Source organism: Apteryx mantelli, chromosome 4 (assembly GCF_036417845.1).
Source record: "Apteryx mantelli isolate bAptMan1 chromosome 4, bAptMan1.hap1, whole genome shotgun sequence".
NCBI classification, from domain to species: Eukaryota; Metazoa; Chordata; class Aves; order Apterygiformes; family Apterygidae; genus Apteryx; species Apteryx mantelli.
The window spans coordinates 26,960,553-26,981,611 of NC_089981.1; the positions used below are offsets into that span (position 1 = coordinate 26,960,553).

At 38.1% G+C, this 21,059-nt stretch overlaps 1 protein-coding gene across 14 annotated transcripts in view; it reads left to right on the forward strand.

Moving 5' to 3' along the window:
- The window catches only part of SOX6 (SRY-box transcription factor 6), a 381,215-nt gene that overhangs the window by 181,596 nt on the left and 178,560 nt on the right, over positions 1-21,059 (forward strand). The gene's annotated exons all lie outside the window — the stretch shown is intronic.

Genomic DNA, 21,059 nt, shown 5'->3' on the forward strand with positions numbered 1-21,059 from the left:
AGTTGGACTTCCTGTCATTTTGAGGTACTGCCACTGGACCAGATTTTCAAAGGGCCCTAGTGCTAAGCAGCTCTGGTTTAGTCACTTTAAAAAATAAGTTTCATTTCTTAACATTTTCAATGCTGAGAATCGTGGGGACACTTAGCAGAAATTGTTCCCATCTTTTGGATGCTTGAAAGAGAGTTGAACTTTCCGGAAAATCTAACTACTTGATTCTTGGTAAATGAAAGAGAAAAACGGGAGCTCAGTAGTTGTTGCGTAGTTCAATTCTAGTAACACGTTCTGTATGATGCTTGGTATATATGTGTATACAGTGAATATTTGCTATTTCATTATCTTGACACTTGATAATCTTTACAAAAAAAGAAAATACAAATTCAACGAAAATAATGATCTGTTTGTTCTGAGGGAGTGCACCACTTATTAACTGTAAAGGACATCTATGGAATGATAAAATAAGCTGTAACTTCAAGCACAGTAGCTCACATATTCTGCTATAATATACTGTTGGAAGGTTTGTTAGCCAGAAGAAAGAATAGATGACTGTTATGGGCCAAGAAATATCATTTGATAGGTCTTGTGCAGAAACCATTATGGAAGTCTTTTTAAACTAAAAGTAATCTCATAGATTTTAGTAGAAAATAAATCAGTTTGCATGCTATTGGAAATTAATGTTTCTAAAATAAATCTTGTTTTAGCCAACAAACATTTGGCTTCAACGAAAAGACAGTCAGCAAATGTTCTTTATGTCATTAGTGAAGCAGAGCATATGTTTCTGCTTTAACATTTGCTGACATTAAGTATACTGATTTACTGGTTTGAAACTAGTAGTTGGGCTGCTAGGATCCATTTAATTTGTCTTAAGAATTAAATTTAAATTTTCTGCTGCACTTTTAAATCACATATTAAAAAGTAATGTCATTTTTTTATATTATGGAAAGAATAAGGAGTATTATTATACAGGAACTTTCTCTTGCAAGGGCAGGCTGTCTCCTGTGCTCTACGGCATGGAAAAGATGAGAGTGGGAGCTGCTCTCTGGCAGAACTGTCACTTGGCGGGCAAGTAGGGAAAGAAAAATGACATTAAACCCAAGCTCATGGAGCCCCTTCTCTACGATCAGAGCCGTGGTCTTTTTGAAGTGAGTAGCCAAGCGGAGCTTGGTGAACTTCTCAAGCTTGCTCTGATTATTATACCATTACCTGCGATTACAGAAAACTGGATTCAGAGGTTCAAGAGATCCTTGCTTGACTGGGGTTCCTAATGTATGTCGTAGCCACCGACATTTCTGGTGTCTCCTTAGTGGCTTTCGTTCAGTGTCCCAAACTTCCCCTAAAGGCGGTACAGCGTAAGTTTTATGAGACATGGTAGAGGAATGACCTTTGAGGGCCTGTCTTGGGTACGATCAGAAAGGGTTAAGGCACCCGGAGGAGGAGGCTGGCTCACCCTGAGGGGGCCCTGACTTCTAAAACCATATTTGCAGCTGGTGGCTCCTGTATCCCTTTGTCTGAAAGGAATTAGGCAACAACGTTTGCTTCTGATGGAGGGGGTATTTAGCTCATAGAGTCTTGACTCCATAGGTCTCTGTACTGTGAACATACTTTCCAGTGACCAAAATTATCAATTGTGGTTACTGATTTTGGATGCCTAACTGGAAACATACTGGGACTGATTTTTCAGATATGTGCAGCACTTAGAGCTTCAACTGAAGACTCAAAACTACTGGGCCCAGCAGCTCGGCAAATGAGATGTAATTTGACTCAAGCTTTGTACACAAAACCTCTGGCCATTCTTAAATACTGCAATCGTGTGTGTATCTGTATCTAGCTATAAACACACACATGTGTATATAAGTTTCATAAGCATTCAATGTACATAAAATACATGAATTCTATGTATTATTCCAATTCATCTGGGCAGTAAAACCCAGCTGTCATTAAGCAACACTTTTCCTCTTGCAAATGACAGTTATGAAATGGCAGACTAGTCATTCTTTCAAAGGCCCAGACCTTGTTTATTGAGATGCTCAGAAGCATCTGTTGATTTTGCTGTGCCTCTATTATGCCAAGCTGGAGGTGCTGTTGATAATGCCTTCTGAGCAACCTTCCATCTTAACGGGGATCAAATTCTCTTTATTAGCATGAAAAAAGAGCAATATTTATCTTTTGAACTGGATAAATGCTTCTCCAATTCTTACTAAATGTTTCTAGAGTCACAGTGCTCAATAAACTCTCTTTCTTTGCTGGTATTTGGAGGTGGTATCCTGTCTGGTAACAGCAAATCTGATAAATAAAAATCTATACATATTTCAGTGAAAGAATACACTTCCTTCTGCCTATATTTATGCAGGCAGAATGTATTTTTTCTTTTTATCTGGTTTTATCTTTAATCTAGTTTAAGAATGGAATGGTTGAAAGCTTTTTTACTGTTTTTTTCATAGGGATAATGTTGAGAGTTTCGTTAACAGAAAGGCTTACATGTCAGAGGAATAAAAACACCCTAACTGTTGTTTAGCTATCTAACTCCCAATTACACAAATGGCAATTAGGCACTTAAATCCTATTTAGATATCTGAATAACTTTGAGGATTTGAACTAATAGATCTTTATTTCTGACACATTTCTTACATGGAAAGGAGAATTAGGGAGGGGAGTATGAAAGCAGTAGTGCAATATCTGATGAACTGATTCCTAGGTGGTTTGCCTGTCTGACTCTACACAGCATTTGTAAATGTCTCAGTTAAACGTTTAAGAAAATAGCCTCTATCCTACTTACCAAATTTTGAAATTTCAGAGATCCAGTTGCACATTTGATTTCTCCAAAATATGAGCTAAAATGAGAGGAAAGTATTTCTTGAAGGCCAGTTTCTCATTTGGTATGAATCCGAAAAGTTGTATCCTGATTTAAAAAGCAGTTGCTTTTTGTACTTTATTTCACTGTATGATTCAAAGCAATATGATTTTTGCATCACATCCATGGGCAAATCTGACCTTTCTTGAATAGATCCCTTTGAAGTTTGTTTGAATAACTCTTTGAAGAAATGACTAGATCTAGATTCTGCTTTGTTTTTTTCATGTGGAGATTGCACAAAACCTAAGAAAGGACTTGGTGAGGAAGATCTGTTTCTTGGCCCTGTCAGGTAATGGTAATAACGGAAATGACATTCTGAGCCCTACTTGGAAAAATTAATTATTGCATTTCCAGGCATGAGTATTTGGGGCAGCTCTTTTCTGTCACATGTAATCATTTAATACTCATTAGAAAATTATGGTCAGGATGAGCTTAATAACTTTGCATTGTTGTGTTTTCAATTCAGTTATCTCTATTACACAATGTTATTTCTGAAGTCCATTTTTTTGAAATTGTGGTTTGCCAAATTTTCCTGTTTATGAACTGTTCAGAGATAATTGAAATTGCCTGTTTCTCACATGTATCCTATTCATGCCATCTGCTACCTGAAATTTAGTTTGGATACTTGCCATGCAGTTGTAAAGTGCTTTTCAATTTTATTTATTTCTTGTTGACCATATGTTGTGCTTATATGTGTGTGCAGTAGTATCCTATATATATATATATATATATATATATATATATATATATAAAAAGAGAAAGCATTCATTTAAATATTTTGATTTACCCCATTTGCAACAGATTACCTATTACAACCTCATGACGTATCAAAACCAAAATTCATTTCATTCAGATTTAGTGAAATTGGCCTTCATTCATGCCAAAGATTGAGAGTTACTGAATATGGCATGGTTTTGAAAAAGCAAACACAGTCAAGTCAACTTTAAAATATGAAAAAGTAAAGATAGTTTTACTGAAAAAAAGGATGCAGTTCTGCTTAAACCTGTTTAGATTACCACTTTGCAAAAGAATTAAGTTTTGCAGTAGCCATGTGAGATGAACAACAAGATCTTCTTTCTGTCTGAGAAACTGAGGTGTGAGGGATCAAGGGATTGATCTTTCCATCAGTGATGTTTTGGAAATCAGTATGTTTTGCAGCAGTGTGATGATAAACTTTGCTCTTCCTATATCCCAGCTTCATTCTCCTGCAGTGGGCTGGCTAGACTAGTCCAGTTTCACAGTACATCGATGGCCATCCAGGAGCAGAGCAGTTATTGCAGAGCAGTTACTGCATCTTCCTCAGGCTTGCACGATAGTTTTACAGTATTCAGGGACTCCTATTTGGTATAGTGCAAGAATATTTAGATTTTCCTTAACACCAGTCTGAATACTAGAGGGTGAACAAAAATGCTGTGTGGATATAGGTATGCAGCACAGCTGAGAGTTGATTTGTTAAGATATTTATCTTCCTTTATGCAGTGAGATGGTATCATTACTCCTGGCTGTGTCACTCAGGAGTAATACTGTCTCTATTTACTCTTGGAAATAAATTCTGCAGCAGGTCAGCCATCATATAGTCTTTCAAGTTGTTTCAGAAATATATGTTTGTATATGTGGGTATACATATATATATATATTTATGTATAGCATGCATTCTGCCTGTGTCAGGGGCTGAACAAAATGCCCAGTAGCAGTGTGGAGTGCCAAAAGCCTTTGCCAGTGCAATCATTACGGCTGGGCACGCACACAGACAGCTTGCTCCTGCTTCTTCAAAGTGTGCTCTTCACAGGGGCTCAGAGAGGAGACGTGGCTTCACCTCGCTATCTAAGCACAGGTAAAGATCTGGCTGGTCAAAGAGGTGTGTTGGGCTTCCTTCGTAGCCTAAGCTGTGGAAGCAGAGCTACTCTGAAAGGCGTGCTGGATTGATGTGACTGCCTTGCTAACTCCAAAAGGCAACAGCGTGTGTTTCAGTCAATGTTTCTAACCACTGAACTGTCATCCTCTTCTAGAGGGAGAATGGAGAAGAGAGTCAGTGGCAGTAGAGGGGTAAAGCTTATTACTCTAGTTCACCTTCCAAAGCATTTTGTGCCTCTTGCATGCATATACTCTGGAAATCAGCTTCTGAAGCCCTGTGTAAAGCAGTATTTAATTCCTGGAAAGCTGCTTAATTCTCCACAGAATTCCTTCACACAGCTTCTGCAAGGAGTATCTTGCCTGCTTTGGACTCACTGGCCCAAGCCTTTGTATTCACGCAGCCCTCACGATAGCTAAAGGGAAATCTAGCCCAGGTCTGGGGAGCTACCTGGGGAGCTTTTCAATGCCAAACATGTCTTTTAAGAGGCACAGGAGAAAAGAGGAAAAGGAGAAAAGAATCTGTGGAAAAATAGGAACTAGATGATTCGGGGCAAAGGAGAAAGGAAACGTAAGAACCCAGAAGAGAGGACAGAAAGATTAAGGAAGAAGAAATGGTTCCTAATGAAGCCTATAGAGCAAGAAGTGGGGGTTGCAGAAAGGATGCAGCAAGTGGTCCCTGCGGTCTGCTGCATCGCTGGGTTCCCCAGCTCCCTACGACCCATCCGTTGCATATGGGGATTAGTCTTATTTCATATTTACTTCCTGGCGTTTAGCCGGTGGCCATCTGATAAGCGTGGCATTTTTAGGGTAAGTGCTATTATTTTTCCAAGCTCAGGGTTTACTGTCATTGTTCGATTTGGAAAACGTGGACTGGCTGAATGGGCTCGTTGCTTTGGTAGGGGATTACAATAACACCCGGAAGCTCGCGAATGCCTCTGACAGATGTGCTGGCGGCCTGCCACTGCGTGAAGGGTGCGGCTCTGACTGACAACTTGCAATTATGTTATGATGAATGGTTCTGATGTGTGTTCAAGAGAAAACCACTTTCTAGAAAGTGAAAGTTGTGCATACGGTTCCTATAAAGTGAGTCTTAAGAAAGGCCCTAACTTCTATTTTTTGCTGGAATAACCAATTTGGATCCCCTTTTCTGTCAAACTTTTTCTGGTTTTGATAAACAAGGGCCAAACCAAAGTTTATGCGGGGAAAATTAGCTTTGGCCCATTTTGGCTTAAGAAATGCTTTATCTGCATTTTTAGTCAAACTGACATCATCACTGTAGAGATCTACATATGCATACACACAGAGAAATACTTAAACATATACACATGACTGTGCAGTAGCCAACAAGTTCATCAAAGAAAATCCATTGAGCAAAAAACCACTTTTCTGTCAGGGGTATAATTCACCCATCAGTAGGCCTGCGTAGCTCATGTTAGTGTTAACGGGAGTTTCAGCCACACACCAAAGAGAGAATGTACCCGCAGAAGGCTTGTAAATGATCTCTTTCTTTACTAGATTTAATCCAGATTTTAACAACGTGGTACTGTCAGAGTTGCAGCCCCTGAGCAACAAGGTGCAGAACAGCTCCGGTGCAGGAGGGCACCTGGTGCCGTGTCCCTGGCAGGTTGTTACTGAATGTGCTTGACGTTGCCTGCCTCTGCATCATTTTCCAAGGCATGGACTGTATCTAGTAGCTGATAGGAATTGTATAATTTTGGAGAGCCGTTAGGGGTAGCGTTGCCTGCTACAGTCGTGATACTGCGAATTGAAACCAAAACACCTGCAAAACAATCGAAATTCAGCTCTGAGATTAGGGCATGCCATCCGAGCAAGGAACAGGAGATTGTAAAGGTCATGTTTACAAAAACCCAGATTTTGTTTGATTTGAATGAACATAAGAACATGTGTATCTGACAATGTTGATTACAGATATGTTTTTGGATGCAAAATTAGTGGTTTACAAGTTGTTTTTGTGTGGTTTTTTGTTTGGCCAAACTCTACCGAACCTTTCTTTGGAAGGCTGGTCCTTGTTGTCTCTGCTATGAAGTGATGGAAACTTCTTCTTCAAAAAATGTAGTTTTGCTCAAAACTGCAGTCTTGAGTTTAGGTGGAAAGAGCTCATAGTATTCACATTTTTAATCTAGACTTTGCTAAACTTAACACTGTTAGAGAGGAATTGCTAAGCAGCCTGATCCAGCATGGTGATTTCTGCATGACTTTGCAGTAAGCAATTCATATGGTTTTCCCATGCATTTGTTGGCAATATTTGTTCTTCTTCTCTAATCATTCTCTACTGTTTAATATAGGAGAGAGTTAATTTTTTAGGGCCTGAATCTCTATTGTCATGCATCTTGTGAAAAATTATTCCACTAGGGCAAAAAGAGTGTAAAAAAATCAAAATGAATGGGAGTATTTTACCCTTATTTTGTGAATAGCTGCACAAGGTAAAGGACTGTGGTGATTTAAATTCCTTACCCTGCGTTCTGGGACCAAGTGCCTGTAGCCTGAGGTGCTGAGTAGGTCCAATTATTATTTTTCGAAAGAAGGGGTATGTTATTGTCTTTGTACCAAAGTTCACATTTACACTGCTGTTTCTAAGATAACAAACCCATTAGGGAGTTGCATTTTGCTGAAGAGGTGAGTACGTTATTTCTTGCCAGCTAAAAAGCTTTTGGGCAATACTGGATTATATATGAATAGATATAATAGACTTAAAGATAGACTTAAAAGACCAGCTGTTCCTAAAATTCAGGGTCTTCTCACAACTGCGCTTAGCTGTCTAAACCTGGCAGCGATCTAATTGTAGACCTTACCAAATTTCCCAGCGAGTTCAGCATGCAGGGAATATGCCAGCAGCTCTGCGACCCGAGGCCACCGGCTTGCCTGGGGAAAAGCTCTGCCTCTACCTGCTTCCTTACTCCCTTTTCACAGGCAAAGGTACGTTGTCCAGGGACCGCTGGCTTAGGCTGAACACTCAGAGAGAGAGATTCGCTCCAGTTGAGCTGGGAAGCTCTAAGACACATGTAGCCTTGGAAGAAAAAAGGAATGAAATAAAGGAAACCATTGCACGTCATTTAGGCCACTGCGTTCTGAAGGATCTCTGAGGTTTACTAGAATTAACTAAGGTGATTCCTTATGGTTTTTTCCCGAGCCCTCCATCAGAACGTTGTGCTAGGTGTTACGGTGGGTTAGCAGAGGAAAACAACAGTCCTTGTCCCGGAGAGCTCCCAGTCAAATCTTATGATGAAAGAGAACAGGTGAAAGCATGGGGGGGAAGCAGGCCTTGCTGACAATGCTGGTGGCATGCTTGCTCTGCGGAGCAGCCACCTGCCCAGCCGTCCAGAAGGTGCTGTAAATTATACCTTGCCCATAAATAAGTGTTTAAAAAAAGCCCAAGGAACCAGAGCTGTGTAACTTGCGATGTTCGAGACTCTGCCTTCCTCTGCCTAAAGCTCCTGTGTTTATATTAATAGTGTGAGAGTGCAAATACGGGAGCAGGGCTTAGGCAGGTTTGCAGCCCAGCGATTAGAAAACTGATTAGTTGACAGGAAGACTCTATGGCTGTCTGTGTACAATGAGTTCTGAGAGTCATGTCAAGATAAAAATCCCAGTAATATAATTCTCATGTGGAATAAAGACAATGAAAATGCAACAAAAGGATAAGAGATTAATCTCAACTTCAATTTAGGTAAACACAAATTAAATGGACCAAACATTTCCATGAGCGCATGGAGAACCTGGCAGCAGCCCAAACTTTTGCTTTGGGCTTGAAAATAAGAAGCCTTAACCAGTCTGCCTTTTTACTGCATGTATGAAGCATTGGAGACACACTGCTTTGTGTGTATGAAATCCATACATACAACCTAGCATGCAAAGGACCTACCCTTAGAAATCATGCTTTGGGATTAGGCAGGATACTCTAAAAGATTGAAAATATAGTTTACAGTTAAGTAATGTGTCGAGCCTGTTGTGAATTTGGTTACTTCTGCAGGACAAGTGCCTTATACTATGATCTACTGAGTGTAACAGGAATCAAATCTTCACCTGTTACTCCTGCACTGAATTTGATAATATATTTAAATGAAAAAAAAAGTCATACTTTTCCAGTATACTAAACAGTTTAACATTGTAACACGGATATTTTCTGCTGCAGCCTGTTCTTTGGAATGGGTACTTCTAGCTCCTAAGTCGGAACATATAATTGAGCAATCTTTTGCATAGGGGTTATTCTGATAACATGAAACTTTCTGTTGGCCCTAAATATGAGAAAAATCCTTCTAAACAACTGAGTCTGTTAGATTGTGTTTTGCATTTGTTTAAAGAGTATATCATAAAATAGCATTAATCTCTACAATTTCAAAGTACCTGTGAAGAATTTCAGCCGTGCTTAAATTTTCTTGGGAGTTATGCAGCTAAAATTCAGCTCATTAATTTCAACTGTTATAAGTATACAGTCTGGATTAAATCAACAGGAACAAGGAGACTAAATGTTTAAGACAGAAATCCTGTAAATTATCTTTTGTTACCTGCAATATAATTCTTAGTGAGGGCTATGACATAACTCTCCAGAGTCCCATTGCCTATTTCGTGCTTGTAGTGAGGAAGCTTCTGGAAAAGAAAGGTCATTTATTAGCAGAATAGAAAATACAGAGCCACTCAAAATAGACAGCATGAGCTTGCACTGGTTTCCCATCTCAGTAGCTGTGAAGATTTAATTGCACTGAGTGTGTATTTACCTTCTTGGATAGCACATTTTGGGATGAGAACTCCCTAAATATTATTAAATCTGCTCTCAGATGTTTCCAAAAGACCCCCATTTTCTTACACTATGAAATTTATTGTATTACTGTGCTACATATTTTAGGATGATTTATATGGTGTTGAATTTGTGCATCAGCTTTGGGGGCAAGAATTATTCTCTGCCCAGCAACACTCGATGGGTTAGCAGATCAAGCAGCGTGTTGTGCTGTTATGTCACACGCGCAAAGGAGACAGGGAACCTGTAGCGATGTGGCAGCCTGTGCCGGGGGGTACGTCAGGATACGCTCTGTCAGGGGAGCAGAATGCCTCCTAGCTCCTTCAGGAGGTTGTGTCTGTTTTGTCACGCTAGGCCAGGGTGCAACATGCATTCCTTTATAAACACGTTAGTGCTTTAATGGGTGAACTCCAGTGTGGAGCAATCCCAGTCCAGTCCCTTGCTCACCCTCTCTTTAGCTCAACACGATCAGTGCCTACAAATCGCCATTGTTTCCAAATCTGCCTACTAAATCTAATTTCTAAAGGTTGGAACTTCATATAAGCATAGATTTAAAAATTTTTTAATTTTGAAGAATATCCACATAACTAGTGAATAGCTTTCTTTGGATACCCAACAGAACCTAAGGGTCTTTAAGTGAAAACAATGTTTTGTTTGCATGTAACTAAGGGGATAACTTTCACTTACATGAATAAATACTACTTTTCCTCACCAAGAATTCTGTTTCGCTCAGTTCACTAACAGGATGACCCTCAGTGAACTTGAAATTATCCAGTATTTTGTTATGTCCTCCCTGGTCAAACTGAGTCCTTGGTGTCTATTTATTGCCTATTATTCAAGGTGTACTCTGAAGACATGGATATTACACAACAGGTTTGCCGGCATATTCTATAAATGTTCTACAAACATAAATTACCTTCTCAAAGCTTTTGTAAAGGGGAAAGAAGGGTAGTCTGTATGCTCACTTTACAGATATAGGACTGAGACATAGTGTGACTTCAAAAACGTCTTTGATTTATCAGTTGTCCATTTTGAGGTGTTCAGGTCTTGATTTTTTTTCCAGAGGACTTAACTTTGTGTAGCAGTTTATATATAGCTATATATATTGCAGTCTCAATGTTTACACTGGCTTGAGCTGCAGCTGTGAATGCTCAGCAGTTGCTTGAATGCAACCCCAAGTTTTTAAAATCGAGCTCCCAGAAAATAAAGTGCCATAACTGCAAAACCTTCATTTCTCCTTTTGCCGTTCCCTCCCTCATTCATGTCATTTCTCCTGACTTCTGCAGTGAATCATGGTCAGTGATCCTATGGACAACAGCCTCATTTGCTCCACAGTCCCAGTTTATGTTTTTGTCTGGGCTTGTCCTGTGTGCTGAATGTAGCAAGGATCCTATAAAAAATAACGTACACTGTTTTTTAATTGTACATTTTTTTTTAGTTAAAGAATATATCGTAATGCTTACGTACACAGGGGTGAATTAAGATTGCCTGGACAACTTTGGTTCTTGCATTTCCATATCTTTTCAGTACTTGACTTTACAACATTAATAATGCTCTTTTATAAGAAAAAATAAAAAAATGCTAGCTGATTTTCAGCTCCATGTATATAGGGAAATGAAAATTTTAAGATATTATTCTTGAGGATATTGGTGTATTCCTTTCTTAAATGTTTTCACAGATTTATAGTAAACCAGCTATTATTCCTGAAATGTATATCCATGGCAAGTAGATTGGTGCTTGTAAGATCTGTAAACCTTTTAAAGCTCCGTTTGCTGGAGTTATTTCGGGAAAGTCTTACTTGTTCTATATTTCAATGATAATAAGTTTAAGTGAAAATTTTATTAGTACAAAGGAGGCAGTAGAACTGATTTTGTTAGTATATTTTAGTGTCCCAGAAAAGACTACATCATGTGCCACGGAGACCTTCAGAAATGGTAAATAGAGAGGAGATTCTAGCTATTGTTTTCATTCCTTTGCATCCTTGTTTGAAGTCATTTCAAATCAAGAGCATATTATTTTGCTTTCTTTGTATTATATTTTTACATACAAAAACCCTTAAGGATTTCTCATGAAAAATTCTTTTTGTTATACAATTGTTTTAATTTCAGAATATTTTATGTAAGAGCTGAGTTAAGATTTTTGTACACAATATTAAGAAGCCTTCAAATCATTAAACAGATGTTTATTACTGCATTATTAGGGTAATGAGTAGAACATGATTTGGGGGAACAAAATAGAGGTCTTTTGAATCATCCACATTTTGTTCATAAATCATCTGGTGTCACAAAATTTCCGAGGAACATTAATCAGTTTAATAGAAACCCCGTTTTCTTGCTTTTCCGGAAGTTCCCTCCATTTTCTGCCCCAAAACCAACCTAGTGTGAAGCAGCACGCGCTTTATTTTTTGATTACCTTTGATTTAAGACATTCTTATTCCCCGAAACTTGTACTAACATTTTCATGTTCATTTTACAAAATGTATAATACTTTAGACGGCCAGACACTACACACAAGAAAATTGTATGTGGACCTGGACGTTCACTTATAACCCAACTGATTTGTGGTCTGCACCAAATTTGGTGGTGAATTTGGTGAATTTTACTGCAAGGGACCTGTTAAATACTGTATATTCCCTAACAGGCAAGTGTCTACTTTATAACACCATCACGTAGATGCTGTTAATTGGCGTTTCACTAGATGGGAGAAAAGGCGGTGGTATAAACAGCTATTTGTGTCGCCATATCGTTTCTGCTGTTGAGATGGGATCCGCTGCTTGCTTGAGGCTGCTGGGAGAGCGTGGAAGAGCGGTGTGGTGTCAGAGAGCAGGGGATGTGGCCCCACGTCTTTCCGAGTGCGCCCAGGCCGCTCGCGGAGGCGGAGGCGGAGGCCGGGGCTGCGCTTGTCACAGAGTTGAGCGCTGAGCGTGGGCACGACGCCTTCTGGAGCGGCCCGCCTGGAGAAGCAAGGCATTACCTAACCGGAGGCTGGACGCTGTGGGAACTGTTTGACGGTAGTGTAACAACGAGAGGTTTCTGGATTAAATTCTCCATGGTTTGTTTAAGTGATAATGAGGAGAATGTCCCTTCAGCTCCCAAGTGTTTGCAGAGAGTGGATACCACAGAGGACAGCGAATTGCTTAGAGTTAGCAAAGGGCTATAACAAGGAGTGGTGGTATGAGATTAAGAGAATGGATAATTAGGCCAAATATTGGGAGAAATTTCAACTCTGTTAGAGACTAAGTAGACTTTGGTGGAGCTACGCCGGTGGATTCTAGGAGAGATACTGGCTCAGCCTGTTCTTCTTTTCCATGCGGAGAAAAAAAAAAATCTATCCTCTAGGGATGGTCAGTACAGTACGATGGGAAGGCAAAGAAAAACAATAAAGATCTGAAGACCTGCTTCCATTAGCACAACTTTCTCCCATCAGAAAATAACAACTGCAAATCCTATTGATTTTGTTACTTTTGCTAATAAATACATAATAAGAGACAGCAAAATAAGCATATCGTTCTGCTGTAATGTGTCATTTTATGCTCGGGGATTGCAAGCAAATTGCACTCCCCTGTTCCTAACTATCCCTGATTGCTGTTGTATAAAGTCTGAGACTCTCTCTTGTCAATATTATATGTTCACTTAGGAAGTAAATAGAGGTGCGCATACTTAGGGAAAAGGTGATTACATATAATGTACTGTATACAAGCATTGTAATGCAAATAAGGCAATGATATATACTTCAATGAATACAGCCAATCTACCAGTAAAATATACCTCATAATGGAAAGGAAGCTTTAAGTGGAAGAATGAAATGTATGTGTAATTTTGATAGACTGAAAAGATATTTCTCTTCTACTAATATGCCAAAACATTGCATCCAAGCGATTGCACTGACGTTTCGGAAAGCTCCTTTTGACATACACAGTGTATCGTCTAGTGCAGTGTTCATGGAATTAACATTTTCCTGGAGTAATCATATACAATTAAGTGACCAAATAGTTCTGTGGCAATACAACCGTATTTCACAGGAACTAAATATATTTCTTCACACTGATCTTGCATGTTTTAGTTGAGCAGTCATTAGCATGTTTATAATGGTTCTAATTTAGCACAACATTTTCTGAATTTTATCCTTGAGTCATTTACAAATTGTTCATATTGAGTAAACAAAGGAAACAGATTGCATTTTATACTTAGTAATTTATCTGAAAGAAGAGGGGAGGGTTAATTGTCTGAAAGTTTTGCTCTGTTTGGGGAAGTGATTCTAGTCTTGCTTTGCTTGGCACACAATGCCTCTTTCCCTCTGTTCTGGGAAAGAAAAAGAAAAAAAAAAGAAGAGAAAAGAAAAGAATGGAGGAGTGAGTAAAATGAAAAATTAGGAGCAGGACAAGATTGGCCACTCCCAAAGGGGAGTGTGGAGCAGAACTGGAGCTGGCACGAGATTATCTAAAACAGTTGGTGCATTCCTTAATGATCAAGTGCTTGAGAAGTCCAGCTCTCTCTCACAGAGCATCTGTGTTGATGTTTATATCAGTGCCCTGCTCTATGGGAAAAGCATGCTTTCTCTTGTTGCTTTTCTAAAAATAGTGTGGCATATAGCATTGTACGAGTTATTTTAAGAGAATAAAAACATTTGCAGGGTTAAAGGTTCTGCTTTTTAATAAATAAATAAAAATAAAGGTCAGAACTGTATCTTGGATTATTCTTTACATGGAATTCAGAGTTCTTTTTATCTAGACTTGTGCACAAAGCCTCTTACTGGAGAACTGCTATTGAAACAAGCCATCTTAGGCAGAGTAGGTACAAGCTTCAGACTCTCTGCAGTTTTTCCCCCTCACCACATCTTAGAAAGCAAGTCTGGAAATTACCCCCAGATAAATTCCAGTGCTTCTATTTAGAAAGTCTGTTGTTTCATGCAAGATCTAGACCAGTCAAGGAGCGCAAATGAATTCAGAGGAAAACCAGAACATTTTAATGTCTAATTATTTTTAGTGAGCTTGGAGAGTTTTAATTAAAAGTTAAGAGAGCTCTCCAAGCTCTTACAGTTCTAATTTTATCATATTGTGGAAATCTTGTCACCATGAAAAAATATACAGCAGTTGGCAGATTTTGCTTGGTTCCCTGTCCTAAACAAAACTGTAATGTAGGTAGTCAGCAGTCAGTTGCATTTACATTATTGCTCTTGCAAGCAAACATCTACTGTGAGCTGAATCTCTTTTATGTATAGTTGTATGTAGGAAGGCCTTTTTGCGCTGCATGGCCCCTTTTTTGGTTTGTGTGCTTTACAGTAGTGCCTACAGCTTGCATTCGGGATCGGGACCATGCTCTAATTCACAATCAGAACGTGCGCTAGGTGTTCAGCAAAAGCCTCATGAGACACACGCCGCGCCGTGTCGGAGACAGCGCAGCCTAAATAGCCGAGCCGGGCACCGGTGTGGATAGAAAAGAATCAGTGTGAGAGGAGGCAGTAAGCGTCTGGCCGGGATTCCCTGCCTCCTTACCGGTAGAACGCGGTAGAGAACTGAGGCGAGAACTCACCTGTAATTTGCAATAAAGGTAGCAAAAGTGATTAGCAGGCTTTCCTGTCCTGAATGCCATATTGTTCATTTTTGTGCTGTGAGTGTGCTTTTATTTTTCATGAATTCAGTTTTTGAAGAGTTCTTAAATCAATAAAATCATGGAATGTTGGTCAAAGAAATCAGTTTACTGGCTAACAGTGTATCTGAAATGCCTTATATTTTAATTTTCTGTTAGACCATGACAACTAATTACTGTCGGCTAGAAATATGGAAGTTGGCAGGGCTGAGATGAGATTCTCCTGACCTGCCTTTCTAGTGACAGCTAGATCGAAGCCAAGCTCCTTATGAACGAGAGACAGTGGCAGTATGCTGCAACTATGGATGTTGAGCCTTCAGGCTGATTTTTGATTAGTTTTGTATTGTTGCTGTCTCTTTTTCTTTTATTTAAAGTTTATTGAAACAGAAAAGGATCATTTGTGTTTGAAAGAATAAGAAAAGTAGCTATGGCAACAAAGAATCTATTTTAGTAGCATTACACAAACTTTACATCCTTGGATTGAAAAAGAATAGATAGTACCATACTGCAGTTAAGTTTCTGATAGTCATGGTTAAATTATATTTTTATTTCTCAAATCATGAATGTAAATGTAAAGTCCTTAATTTCCTTTCTAATTGCTACTAGGTTATAAAATCTTGTTCTAACAAAGTGAAATAAATTTTGTTTGCTTTTTCGTTTGCTTTTCCCTTTAATACTGAAATGTTACAGTTTGCATGTAATTTTAAAATACATATTACAAAGACTGAAAACCATGAAATACTTTCATGATACAGACCTGTGCTAGGTGGTTCTTTATCTCAAGGAAATCTGGAGGGCAGTGAATTCACAAAAGGCATGGTAATCAAGCTGTCGGCATGCACTTGGAGATGGATCAGTTAGTTAGTCAAAGGTCCAACTATTCTACACAGCTATATTAAAACTGATCACCAGATTAAAAAAAATATGTATTACATTTTTTGAATAATTCACATTTTTATAAATGAAACAGCACCAATGGACATGGAGTTCTAGGTTACTTGTAAGTCACAAACACTGACTGGAGTAAATCTCAACTATACTTGACTTTTACTCAAGAATATTTGTAGAATACTGCTTTTATTTAGATTTTTCTACTTTCTACTGGATTTAGTATTCTATGAAGAATGCCAAACCAAACCTTCCTCTTTCACACGCGCAATGGTATTATTTATTATTATTATTATTATTAGGTCCTTGGCATCAGCTACTTGAGAAAACACGTTCTCACTTGAGGCAAGAGGGAAGATGTGCAAAGGCAGAGTAGGGAACAAGGTAACAAAATGCTAGCCGCTGTAATGGCTATTTGCACCTCACTTGGTTTGGGAAACAAAACCAGCTTTCCTCTTGTAGTAGAATTCCACTGAGGCAGGCCTTGTAAGAGCAGAGGTGCCTGTGCCAAAGAGCTCATAATCCTATTTAGTAGTCTTTCAAAGAAAAAAACACTTTTTCTCTAACAAATATTTCGTAGACGCTCACAGGGTAATTCCACTGGTGCTGTTTTTCTCATGTGATACAGACTTGAATGAAGCATTTGAACTCATTTGAAAAAGGCTAATCCAAAGGACACATCTTCTCCTGTGGAGCTGAAGGCAAATAAATGTAATGCGAGTAGCTAAGAGAATATAGAATATTAAGGATGGAGGAACTTGCGTGTTGTTACATTGTCCCAAATATAATACATTCGCCTTTATTTAGCAATATCTACTACTCTGTAATGAGTTACAACTATAGACTGTAAGTTCTGACACAGAGACAAGGATGACACTGAATCTGTAGCATTGTTCTTCCAAAATGCAGAAGTGAAGTTTATCCTCCTCTGCTGAGGATTTGGGCATATTTTAAAATAGTTTCTTTTGGAGTGTGCCTGATATCTCTTCCACTTCCTCTACCTTGTCTTTTCCAATGCTTCTTTCCTTAAGATGTAACAGTTTAGATGCATGTAGAAAAATGTCACGTATACCTTTGACTGAATTATATTTCTATATTGTTTATGGACTTGCTGAGCATTTGCAATCATTATTAATATATCAATGTGTTTTTGTCTTCTGTCACAAAGTAACGTATGTATTCAAAAAGAATTGAATGCAAAACAAGTCATGTTTTAGAACTCATATCATTAATAATTATCAGTTTGCAGTATTGTTACAACATGTTTTGAGGGAAGCTTATTATAAAAGAAATAACAAGGCACTGCACAGTAGCAGTTCAGTTCATCACTGGTACGGGTGCTATAAATATGCCAGTCTGTACTATAGTGTTTTATTAAGTCTCAGAAAGTCAAAGCTGATTTGAAATAATAATGTCTGACAGTCAGTTCTTTGAAGTTTTGCTGCTGCACTCTCACATTTAGGCTTTCTTTTATGTATGACTTTACCATAAAAAACAAAAACACACACATGGCACGAACGCTTTTTTTTCCATATCTGTATTTCAAAGAAAGCAATAAGAAGCTACTTCAGTGAATTAAACCAAAAAACCAACCCCCCCAATTGATGAGGATAGGTGCAGGCCACTGTAAGGTCATGCAGTATTCATGTAAGCTATAGCTGAGGTTGCTAACTTATGGAACTCTATAAAAGTGAAATTAAAAAAAAAGGGGGGGGGAGGGGAAAGAGACAAGAGGCAAAAGCTATCCTTGATAGGAACAAGATGACTTTCATTTAGGCGGAAGAAGTTAAGAGCTTGGCTGTGCTAGCTAGCACACTCGTTCTTCATCCCAGCCTCGCGACAAAGAGCTGGATTCCATCCATTCCATGACTGATTGATTACCCAATGGACAAATGTTAATTCTTTTCATCGATGCTTTGTCATTGTGAAGAGGTCCTTTTCGTCTAACACCTACGGGTTTTTTCTCTCCCTTTCTTTTTCCTGCTTATTTATCTTTTAACGATCTCTTCTCATTCACCTTTACAAAACTGTTTTGTGTAACAAAATTCTCACAGTACTTTAAACTCCTTTACTCTGCAATTAAAATTGCTAACAAAGTATGTAATAAACCGTGATATTAAATAATGCTCCATGATTTCATTTAGTCATCCCAGTCTAATTATGCTTAACCTGTTTGCTGTCCTTGAAAGAAATTTTTTTCCTAGTTCATAATAGAAAAATATAAAAGATCAGAATCTGTGTGTTGTTAATATAATAAATTGCTCCAGTGCAACTACGTGAGTTTGATCTTAGATGTGTCAGTGCTAAATATGCTACTTAGTCTGTGGCATAAACCCAACTGTAGTTTATAATAAAGTCAGCGATAAGAGCTGAAAATGTATAAATGCTGATTTTTTTCTTTGCTTTTCTTATAATTGTCTTTAACTGGAATATCCCTGAATTTTGCAAATGCCCTGATCCGCAAGGCTTTGGAATGGTTGCGAAGTGGAGCCTCAGTACAGGGAGACTGATGCAGTGCAGATGTGAATTCGGGCGTCTTCAGTGTTCAGTGCTGGATTCTGAGTTGATGCTTTGTTTCTATAATGAATCAAATCAGAAAATGAATCAATATGGATGAAGACATTTTACTGAATCAATATGGATGAAGACATTTTACTGATGTCAGAAGACTTCTTTGTAGATTTTATATGTATGTGAAAAACTAATTTTCAGTAAGAAAAGAAGAAAAAATCCCTTTCTTTTTCCCAAACCTTTTCAAAATGTAGGTATTTGTGAACACAGAATACAGAACTTGAAGGGAGACATGCCTTTCAATATAAACCTTTATATTTAGGTTCGTGTCTAGTATGAAGGACCTCCAGAGAGCTTTAACACATAGCATGATTTTAAATTCTAAAAATTATGCATATTAACCCTGCTAATTGAAAATTTACAGGAATTTCAAAGGAGCTACATTTACAGTGCTATACAAAAAGTTTATTGAAAGACTCATTGTGTATTTCTGTAATTTTTCCAATAGCAAAATACAGTAGCTGTAGGTTGTGTAGTCAGATATGTTATTTGCAGAATTTGAATGGCATAGTAGTGTTTAAAGAAATTCTTCTTAAGGAATTTTTTAGGCATTTAAGGAGACAGAAATCCTAACTAGCAGTGTGATTATATGAAAAAGAAGGCACACAAATTGACCTGTTTTACATTCAGATTCTTTCTCAGTCCGTCTTCAGAAATGTAATTCTTTCCTCTTACTTAATATAAGAACACTACAGCTAAACATGCATGTTTTTAAGAAAAGTAAGAGAAGAAATAAAACAAGTGCTTCAAGGAAAATATTTTATTAACTCTTGTGATAGAATTGTTTCTTTTTGTAATTTAAACATTTTTCCTTTTTTGTATGAATTGAAGAAAATATCTTAGCTAAAAAGCATTAAAATACATTACCTATAGCAAACATCAAAATAAAACTCTAAAGCTCTTTTTTTGCAGGGATGAGGGGTCTGAAATTTTGGCAGGGGAGAAACACAGAAACATCTTTTTAAACTAATGATGATATCACAAAAAAGGACAAATTATAATGTTCTATTGATAATTGATGGTTATTTCTTGGTTCTTCTATTATCAGGCCAGAACTCATAAAAGTAATAAGTGCCTGTTATTGTTAAAAGTAAATTGTTATTATATAACAAGTATTTTAACACTGCCTATTGCAACTTACAGCTCCTTAATTTTGCTTCTTTTATAGAAAGATGTAATTAGTAAATAAATTAGCTTTTCTACTGAAATATTACTTCAAAAAGTTTTACTAGCTGCGTTGTCTTTCCACGGAGGCTTGCACGGTGGAAACGTGTTGCAGTTAAAACCTGATCTTTGATCTTTTGATAGTTAGAGTTTGGTATGCTTTCAACTGGTTTGGGTTTTTGTTTTTTCAAATGAGGGATGCTAATGCAAATTTGTAGTGTGAAACTATTTGCATCCTGAAATGTGATTGTCCATCTGACCTTTTTTCTTTCTTGAACTTCTCCCTAATATTCTCTAACTCCTCCTTTTATGACCTCTCTGAATGCTCCTCCTCTCTCTGACTATTTTTAGAGTCCTCTGAGGTGGAACAAACTGTTACCTGTTGCATAGATGCTATCTGAGATACAAGTCTTAACCTGGGCTTTTTGTGTTTGTTTTCACTTGTGTGAGTGCTTCTAATGGGACTGCTGACATGGAAATGTGAGCCAGGATTCAGCCTTTACTCTGCTAGTAGCTAACAGAAGATATGCGGGGCTGAATTCTGCCTTCTTGTACAACCAATTTTTAATTCTTATGTGACTGGAGTGGTACCAGGGCAAATGTTGTCAAAATCTGGAACATTATTAGGTTTTAAAAAGTATCGTCTTGATTGATACCCATTGTACACAATTAGCAGCCTGGGTGGAGAGTTTCTAACAGGCTTAGCAGATGGGTGTTTCCAGTATATCCAAGTAAGCCACAAGGTGCTCAGCACCACCAAGAATGATGTGTGGTCTTATAATGAAGGCTGTTTGCAAAGATTCATTTTAAGAATAGGCTTGCATTTAAATCATGTGTTGGTATCTTGCTAAACTGAGCTTACGTGCTTCCCAGGAGTTTAGCATAGCCTTTGATAATGAGTCTGTGTGCCCATGAAAATACAGGCACAATGTTTTGTGGAGACTGCACTGGCCTTACTGCCTGGGAAGGCAGCAAGAGGGTTCGATTGGGTGGAAAATTCTCTCACTGAACCGAGGCTCTTAAAGGTGTGAGACTCTGGATCGTGACCTCAACCACAAGAAGTCCCATCTTAAAAATCACCTTTTGCAAGTTATCTGGAAGGTCATGTATAATTTAGACTTTGTAATCAGTTAGTTAGCTTAATTTAGGGACTGCAGAAAACCTTTAGATTTTATTCAAGAGTCTGCTATGCTCAATAGCAAATTTTCTAGTGAAAATGAGGTCTGATCCTATGCAACTTACTGAAGCCAACGTTCTACTTTCTCCTAAGTGTAATGACATCAGTGACAGTTTTGCCAGAAGAAGGCCTCCTGGATTGGGGCAAAGATTTGAAAAGTAGTCTGAACTGCGAATTATGAAAGCAGATCTTCTAATGATTGCATGTTGTTTA